Below are 10086 nucleotides of genomic sequence, written 5' to 3'. Positions count from 1 at the left end.
TTAGCATCAATCAATAAAGTACATATATTTTAGAATGGGGTATTACAAGTCTATAATAATACAGATTTTACTGCTATAAATGTTTAAAGGTCTATACACATTAATGACATCATTTGTTAAGTTTAATGATGAAGCAGGGGGATCTCTGTGAGTTAGAGGCTGGCCTGATCTACAAAGTGAGTTTCAGGACAGACTGCCAGGCTACACAGAGAAACCCTGTCTTGAAAAACAAAACAAAACTTCCTGCTGAAGGGCATTGTCCTAGTTAATGATTGATGGTCAGGAATGAACCCACTGTGGGTGGTGCCATCCCTGGCCTAGTAGTTCTAGGTTCCATAAGAGAACAGGTGAAATCATTCTGGCTGCAATATCTGTCACCCCATTGATCACCAGGGTTGATTTGGCTGAGCTGGCTGGCCAGGCAGGTGTCCATTTCTTCCTTGATGTCTCCTTGTGTGTTCTTCCTGGAACTGCACACTGCACTTTGGTTGGAGTGCATCTATTCAGGAAGACCTTCCCTGAATAGAGGATTGATCTATGCTCCCCTTCTAGAACTTCCAAATGAAAAAGCAGGTTGACCAAGCCATGGAAGCAAGCCCATAAGCAGCACTCCTCCATGGCCTCTGCATCGGCTCTTGCCTCCAGGTTCAAATATACACATATAGGGTTGGGGATTTAGCTCAGTGGTAGAGCGCTTGCCTCGGAAGCGCAAGGCCCTGGGTTCGGTCCCCAGCTCCGAAAAAAAGAACCAAGAAAAAAATATATACACATATATATTTGAAACAATGTCTCGCTATGTAGCCCTAGTTGCCTCAAAGTAGCAAAGGTCCACCTGTCTGTGCCTCCTGAGTGGGAGGATTAAAGGACTGTGCTACTGCACCCAGCTGATATTTTCAATGTTTAGGTATATGTGTATGTGTCTGTCCATCTGTCCATCCATCTGTCTGTCAGTTGGTCTGTGTGTGTGCGTGCGTGCACATGTGTGTGTACATGCATGTATATGTGTCACATTCAATGTATGGAAGACAACCTTTCTTCTTCACTTTGTGGGCTCCTGGGTCCAAACTCGGGTCATCAGGTTTGTTGACAGACACCTTTACCCACTGAACCATCCTACTAGCCCAGCCTCGGGTCCTTTATCTGTTTAAATCTGAGTTCCCCTCAATGCTGCTCCAGCATGGCCCTACAAGTTTTTCATGCTTTCTTTTTATTCCTGTTGACTTAGCAGTATTTTCCAATCTCCCCTCATGATTTATTCGTTGACTGGCTACTGTTTAGGAGTGGGTGTTTGGTTTTGAATATTTGTGCTTTTCCCGTATGTATTTCTGATGCTGTCTTCCCAGGTCCCACAGGTCTCACATGTTTGCTGACTCCCAGTCTGCCATGTTTTCAAACCCCGGAGCTTCATCAGTCCTGTGTGCCTGGCCATCACTGCGTCTGCTCTCCTTCTTCTGATTCTTTTCCTTTGGAGAAGAATCCTTGTTAATATATCTATATCTATATCTATATCTATCTATCTATATATATATATTATAGTATATTATACTTGTGAATATAAATATTCAATATGCTCCACGTCAGGCTCTCTGGCTTCAACATCTCAGGTAAGTCAGTTTGGCCAGAGATGGTAACATCTTCACAGGCACAGGACTTGGGATGCTATGTCAGATGCTTTTCTGTTATTATGATAAAATGCCATGACCAAGAGCAACTTATAGAAGAACAAAGGTTCAATTTTGGCTTATGGTTTCAGAGAAGGAGTTCATGATATCAGAAACATGAGTTCTGGCTGTTCTTTCAGAGGAGCTGGGTTCTGTGGAGGCCGTCTCTGGAGCTCTGGTTCTCTCTTGAAGGTAGCCAAGAGGGAAGAGTGTTAGCAGGGGCAAGACTTGGTCATGTGAGAGAGTAGGGTTGCTTTCTATAATAATATATGTCTAGCTTGACTTTAAGTTACTCTGAGGCCAGAAGCTGTAGGCCTCTGGATCAATTGACACTTGTTATTAAATTGGGGGATGGGGGAGTGTTGGGAGTGGAAGATGAGTAGAGAATTAGGTAAAGGATTTATTTCTAGTGCTCTCTTCTCTGGCCAGGAAGTTAGTAGCCCCTCACTGACTTGTCTAGCTAATTCCTTTTAAACTGGAAAAGAAAGAAGGAGTCACTCACACAGAAAGCACGCACACCAAATGAAGAAGAAAATGGCCACACCACCTTTTATTTATTGCTTTTAGCTTTTTATAGCTTTTAATTCCTTCATACATACACACTCTGGTTGGGCCCAGCCATCTGTCCCATCAACTCCACAAGTGTTCATGCAGGCTTACACACACACACACACACACACATACACACACACACACACACACACACACACACACACACACCTTCCTAAGTACATATAAACAAACAGACACATATTTTAGGATGGATGGATGGATAGGGCAGAGCCACCCACCTTGTTTCTTTCCTTTAGCCTTTTTATACCTTCTTAGACAAAAGTTTTTAGAAAGTTACCTCAGAGATAAAATGTTACATAGAATGGGCGTTGTTACAGAGGTTGTTGATATGAAGTTCAAAGCAGTGTTTCATTATAATAAGCTCATTATAAGTTCAAAGCAACAGTTTTTACATGGCTTTTCCATATTATAGTGCACACCCCAGACTTTATCCTTGGACCTAAATGTTTTTCCTTGAAAACAAATATATCCCAAGTCTATTTCTCTTTTTAGTGTGATTATGAAAGCTCATTGTATTCCTTACTATGCAGCCTTTATTTACTATCCTGCCAGGAGTGGGCATATTCCATTCTTGATTCTAACTTTATTACATCTTTCTAGCAAAGCAACTAAAACCGTCTTTAAAAATTTTCCTCCTAAAATTATTTGAATCAAATCAGGAATTCTATAAAATCATAGATTCATCTAAACAGCATTAATCCATGAAAGTTCATCTTTAGGTTGGTCTGCAGGAAATCTGATCAACAGGGTGGGCTGATGCCTGGGGATTATTATATTAATTTAATAATGACAGGAAAGGCATAGCAGCTGCAAGAAACAACCCTGAGATTAAATATTTTTGGGACCCTGCTTCATAGAGTTCATCCATCACAGACCAGGCAAAGGTGGTGTGCCACCTCCAGGAAGGCCGCCTGCTAGCCTTAGCCTATTCTCATGGCTCCTGACAGGGTTCAGCTCCAAGCACCCACATAGCAGCTTACAAACATCTGTAACTCTAGTTCCAGGAGAGTCAACACCTTCTAAGGGCATAGCATGCTTATGGTATACACACACACACACACACACACACACACACACACACACAGAGAGAGAGAGAGAGAGAGAGAGAGAGAGAGAGAGAGAGAGAGAGAGAGAGAGAGGCGCGCAGGTGTTAATGAACTTTTATAAGTGATAATTTTCCTTTACCCTGGCTAGCTCCCAAAATGAGACACTATGACACTATTAGATTTATTCAATCGGCTTTATGGCACAATAACTGATTAGTTATTAATCTATTCTAATCCTCTAAGCTAATCTGGCTACCTCCTAGCCAAAACCCCCAAGAGACATGCATTTAGTATTGATCTGGCTCTCTCTCTGCTCCAGGTGTTACCATGGCTTATCCTCAACCTCTCTTCCCATCGAATCCTCTTTTCCTCTTTCTCCCCCCTTCCTCTGAATGAGATGGGAAGTCCAGCCCTATTCTTTCTTCTGCTCTGTTATTGGCTGATCAGCTTTTATTGACAATCAGAGGTAACAATCAGAGATAATTGGTGAGCAATGTTTCACAACATCGAGACAGGAAATTCTTAAAGTAAGTGTTGCAATGCCCTGTCTAGATTGCAACCAGATTTAGGGGCAGAGAAACCAGCATTTGAATAATACAAGGGTAATCTTTACACAGTGCATAATAACATTATGCCAACAGGCAGGTAAATAGATCTCAAAAAGCCCTAAAGAAACAAAAACCCAACAATACTAAAACAATTAAAATAATGCCAATACTTGCTACTAAGTGTTGTGGAGTGGATTGTATCTGTGTTATTATCCAGTCCTGCTTACTGATGCTGCTCACAGAAGAAACACATGAGTGAATGAATGAATGAGTGAATGAATGAGTGAATGAATGAGTGAGTGAATGAGTGAATGAGAGCTTGGGAAACAGGAGTCGCACTGTGACTAACCATGTATCAATACTTCATATAATTTATAATTTTTGTATTAATTAACCCTTTGTATGCTTCCATCCTTGGGGTAAGGATAGGAAAGCAGAAGTCGTAGGGAATTATCAGCAGGCATTGACTTATAGACACCATGCTTTGGAAAGGGCACCCCAAACCCCAGATTCTCTTCCCTCCACAGACATCCTGCCTTAGCCTCCTTCCTTCTCTCTGTGACAAAAAGCATTTCACAGCAAACCTCCCAGCAGCAGCCAAAGAAAACAAACCCAGGAAAAAGCAGCCACAGACCAGGGAGGAAGCAGGGTTCTGAACCCTCAGAGATAACAATCTTTTAATCAAAGCCACAGAGCCCACCACGATGGTGAAGGACTTCAGGGGATACCCGGAGCAGGTTGGCTGGAGGTCAGGTCCCTGGCCTCTGTCAGTTCAAGTCCCACAGTTCTGAGCTGGATATGAACTGGAAAACGATGCCTTCCTGTACACAGATGGAGACCCAGCAAATTCCTGGACCATTTATTTAACAAACAAACTGAAATTTTACTGTGCCTGAGGTGGGCAGGCAGATGAGGCTTGATCTTGCTGACTCCTTGGCTGGCTCATTCCTTGGGCTGCACATTTAGGGCAGTCTGATTCCGACTTCTATCTTCCCTTCTTCCTCTCAGATGAGAGCGACTCCTGGAGACCACCTGCCGTTTGGAGCTCTTAGTGTCTGGGTTGCTGTGGGAGCCCACGCTGTGTCCGCTGTGTCTGTTCCCTTTCTGACCTGAAATTGCCTCAAAGGCAACCAACCCCCCTCCGAGACGGAGCATCACAGACTGCAATGGTCACTAATGTGTCAGGAGCATTGGATTGGCCTGTAGTCTCCCTTCTCTTGGTCTCTTTTAAAACACTTATCCTCAAGGGCCTCTTAGGTCTGACTCTTCACTGGGCTGAAATTGCTCCTTAGGACTCACTGGCCAGGAAGGGTGCATTTCCTTCACTTCCCCCTGGAACTAGCTGGCAGCACTTTCTCCCCACCATTCCCTCCAAAGCCCTGGTTACAGTGCCCCCTGGTGGAAGCATGCAGCAACAGCCTGGGAAACGCCAGCTTAACAAAGGCCCCCAGAGGCCTAGGGAAGTCAGGTTAAATTGGGGAGGAGAGCTGGACCCAGACCCTACAGGGCAGTGGGGATGATGCTGGGACAGACGGAATATAGACAAAACTCCTTGTAACCAGATAGTGTGAGCTTTCTTTTTTTTTTTTTTTTTTTTTTTTTTTTTCTGAGCTGGGGACCGAACCCAGGGCCTTGCGCTTGCTAGGCAAGTGCTCTACCACTGAGCTAAATCCCCAACCCCAAGTGTGAGCTTTCAAGACAAGCTAGAAACTTCCGATTAAAGCAAATGTGTAGGACTGGAAGATGGCTCAGTGGTTGGTCAAGAGCATTTCATGCTTTTCCAGAGGATGCTGGTCCAATTCCCAGCACCCACATCAAGTGACTGGTAACTAACTGCCTGTAACTCCAGCTCCAGGCGTATCCAAGGCCTCTGTAGGTACCTTCACTCACATGCAAATACCCCCGTGTACATACACATAATTCAAAACATAATTTCTATTCAGGGCCTATAATCTCAGCACACTGGAAGCAGAGGCAGGAGGATTAACATGAATTTGAGACCAACCTCGACTATATAGGAGAAAGAAAGAAAATAAAATAAAATAGCATAATTTCCACCAAGCTGAAAAGTTTTTCCTGCTACTTGGGGGAAAATGTACATTTTCCTAGAGGTACATATTCACCACCCGAATACCAAATTCGAGCGTTCTAGAGATGTATATCCCCATAGGCATTGTGTAAAACCTGCACAGTTGCCCTGCTCCTACCTGCTAGGTCTTCTTCCCCAGCCAGGCCCTCCTCCCAGCCAGACCCTCCTCCCCAGCCAGACCCTCCTCCCCAGCCAGGCCCTCCTCCCCAGTCAGACCCTCCTCCCCAGCCAGACCCCCCTCCCCAGCCAGACCCTCCTCCCCAGTCAGACTCTCCTCCCCAGCCAGACCCTCCTCCCCAGCCAGGCCCTCCTCCCCAGTCAGACCCTCCTCCCCAGTCAGACCCCCTCCTCCCCAGCCAGGCCCTCCTCCCCAGCCAGACCCTCCTCCCAGCCAGACCCTCCTCCCCAGCCAGACCCTCCTCCCCAGTCAGACCCTCCTCCCAGCCGGACCCTCCTCCCCAGCCAGACCCTCCTCCCCAGCCAGGCCCTCCTCCCCAGTCAGACCCTCCTCCCCAGTCAGACCCTCCTCCCCAGTCAGACCCTCCTCCCCAGCCAGGCCCTCCTCCCAGTCAGACCCTCCTCCCCAGCCAGGCCTCCTCCCCAGCCAGGCCCTCCTCCCCAGTCAGACCCCCCTCCCCAGCCAGACCCTCCTCCCCAGTCAGACTCTCCTCCCCAGCCAGGCCCTCCTCCCCAGCCAGACCCTCCTCCTCAGCCAGACCCTCCTCCCCAGCCAGACCCTCCTCCCCAGCCAGACCCCCCTCCCCAGCCAGACCCTCCTCCCCAGCCAGACCCCCCTCCCCAGCCAGACCCTCCTCCCAGCCAGACCCTCCTCCCCAGCCAGACCCCCTCCCCAGCCAGACCCTGATCCTCCTCCCCAGCCAGACCCCCCTCCCCAGCCAGACCCCCCTCCCCAGCCAGACCCTCCTCCCCAGCCAGACCCTCCTCCCCAGCCAGACCCTCCTCCCCAGCCAGACCCTCCTCCCCAGCCAGACCCTCCTCCCCAGCCAGGTCCTCCTGTTCTCCACACTTCTGTGGTCACAACAGAGCTGTTCTCCTTCCAGAAGTCACTTCGGATCTCTCCAGAGAGTCCTTTTACTTTTATAAGTTGTGCTGCTTTCAATCTTTGAAACTTCTATTCAGTCTTCAGAGCCCCACTTATATGCTCCCTCTCTGGGGTCTTGGGGAGACCTAAAGCAACTCAATCCTCCATGCAAACCCTAATCCCTAATATCTAGGAGAACATGTCATATCACACGTCCTCTTTGCTTACACATCTTTGTTTGAAATTTTATTTATTTAATGTGTGTACGTTTTTGCTGGCATGTATGTATGTATGTATGTATGTATGTATGTATGTATGATGTTCACCACATATGTGCCTGGTGTCCAAAGAGGCCATGAGATGGAGTCAGACGCCCTGGAACTAGAGTCACAGATGTTGCAAACCACCATGTGGGTGGTGACACGGGAATTGAACCCGTGTCCTCTGGAAGATCAGTGTAAGCAGTGTTAACCACTAGTCTCTAGCCGTTGTCCCATCTTTTGACATGAGTTGTTGGCTCTAGGTCTTCTGAGACTCCTTCCAAATGGAAGCCTTAGGACTATCCACCCCCTCTTCTGCTCACCCAGAACCCGGTGACTGCCTGACTTAAGGCAGGCAGGATCATTTTGAGAAATGTTTTTTAAAATGCTTTTTATTTCTGAATATTTGAACCAATACTGTTTGGATTCAGTGCTCAGATCGTGTTTGTATGTGGAAGTGACCTTCCTCTCCCTCCCAGGTCTCCAGTTCCTTGCTTTGCTTTGTCTCTGGGCAACTAATAACGTTACTCATGTTTTCATACCCTCTGGCTAAAGTTCACATTCCACTGCACGGTGTGGCTCTGTCCTGTGCTTGTTTATCTCCTGTGTCCTCCTCCCAGCCCCCTCCTGCCTTTCCTCTTCTCTCCAGCAGAGGGACCCGGAGGGCTGGGCTCAGTTCTTGTCGGGACCATGAGGCAGGCCTGAGATTCTCTATCCAGTGGCCTCTCTCCAGCTCCTACCCCGTCAGCTGCTCCTTGCTCACGTGTGGGCTTGCAGTCTATTGGTCCCTGAAGATGGGCGGATACACAGTGGCCATTTTCAGCCAGCTTCTTTCAAGGCCCCACGTGCTACAATGTGTGCCACCTCCTTCTGGTGAAATGGCGTGACCCTGGCTGAGGAGATCCTTCCCGATGCAGACAGCACGTGCCTCTGTGTCAGCAGACCCCTCTGACACGAAGACCAACCACAACCCCCCAACACTAACGGCGCGGTGAATGGATAGTAACCCCTTTGTAACAGCTGGGTCAGCCTTTGATGATGTCCTCTGAAGAAGGCAGCAGGCGCTTCCTTGATCAGGCACAAGAAATGCTGGAAGGAGAAACTCCTTATAACCTCGAGAGAATAGTGGAAAGAAACACGGCATCTGCTAAGGCAGGCCAAGAGAACAGGCTAACTGTCCCTTAGTGAGATATATATGTATGTAGATGCCCCAGGAGCCCTTCCCCTGCCCCCACGCAGTTGCTCACTGATGTCCACTGCTAAGTCTGCCTGCTTTCTAACTCGGAAAGCAGAGCCTTTTCTATCTCCCTTTTCCAACTTCAACACAAATCCTAAGCTCCAAGACCTGAGGTAGCTCCCTCCCTTTGAAGCGACCCTTCCCTCCCACACCTGCTTTGTGTTCCTGTCCTCTAACTTGCACAGCATGACTCTCTTTGACTTCCCTATCTCCTCCTGGTCACTGCTGATATCTCTCATTTATCCACTCTGGTTGTTGCTGTTGTTGTTATTTCTTCTCTTTCTGCCAAACTCTGGTTTAAATTTCTTTTATCAATGCGACAAAACTGGCAGACAGGACCTGTGTTGTTTTCCCATTCTCTGAGCTAGAATCACCTGGGAAGAGAGTATGAGGATTGTCTAGATTAGGCTAGCTCGTGGGTGTGTCTGTGGGGAGTGGGGGTTGTAGTAATTAAGTAATGTGAAAAGACTCTGCCCACTATGGGTGGCATCATTCTCTAGGTTTGGGTCCTGGCCTGTTGTAAGAGTGGAGAAAAAGTCAGGAGTGGAGAAAAAGTCGTTCTTAGGAGCGCATTCCTTTCTCTAGTGGTCTTGACTGTGGATGTGATGGTGATGTGATCAGCTGTTTTAAGTTCCTGCCTTAACTTCTCTGAAATGATAGGCTATGTGCTGGATAGTTTTATGTCAAACTGACGCAGGTTAAGTCATTAGAGAGAAGGCAACCTCAATTAAGAAAATGTTTCCATAAGATGGGGCTGTAGGGAATAAGGCAGGCTTGTGGGGCATTTTCTTCATTAGTGATGGATGGGGGAGGGCCCAACACCCTGTGGGTGGTGCCATCTCTGGGCTGCTGATCTTGGGTTCTTTAAGAGAGCAAGCTGAGAAAGCCATGAGGAGCAAGCCCGTAAGCAGCATCCCTCCATGGGCTCTGCATCAGCTCTCGCCTCCCGGTTCCTGTCCAACTTCCCCCAATGTTGCACATTGATATGGAAGTGTAAACAAACAAACACTTTGCTTTTGGTCATGGTGTCTCATCACAGCCATAGTAACCCTGACCAAGACAGGCTGTGACTTGGAATTGTGATCTAAAGTGAACCTTTTTCTGCCCTGGGTTACCGTTGTTCAGGGTACTTTATCACAGTCACAGAAACTAAATCAGGACACTTAGTCAGGGTCTGTATTCCTGCACAAACACCACAACCAAGAAGCAAGTTGGGGAGGAAAGGGTTTATTCAGCTTACACATCCACGTTGCTGTTCATCACCAAAGGAAGTCAGGACTGGAACTCACACAGGTCAGGAAGCAGGAGCTGATGCAGGGGCCATGGAGGGATGTTACTTACTGGCTTGCTTCCCCTGGCTTGCTCAGCTTGCTCTCTTATAGAACCCAAGACCATCAGCCCAGGGATGGCACCACTCACAAAGGGCTGGGTCCTCCCCCCTTGATCACTAATTGAGAACATGCCTTACAACTGGGTCTAATGGAGGCATTTCCTCAACTGAGGCTCCTTTCTCTGTGATAACTCCAGCTTGTGTCAAGTTGACACACACAACCAGCCAGTACAGACAGCAACAGCCTAAAGCGCAGCCTCCTCCCACACACAGCAGAGCTGGGAGGAAGGCTGCTCCCCT

The sequence above is a fragment of the Rattus rattus genome, chromosome 10 (assembly GCF_011064425.1).
Source record: "Rattus rattus isolate New Zealand chromosome 10, Rrattus_CSIRO_v1, whole genome shotgun sequence".
NCBI classification, from domain to species: Eukaryota; Metazoa; Chordata; class Mammalia; order Rodentia; family Muridae; genus Rattus; species Rattus rattus.
The sequence above is the reverse complement of the archived record's forward strand: the minus strand, read 5'-3'. Positions refer to the sequence as shown.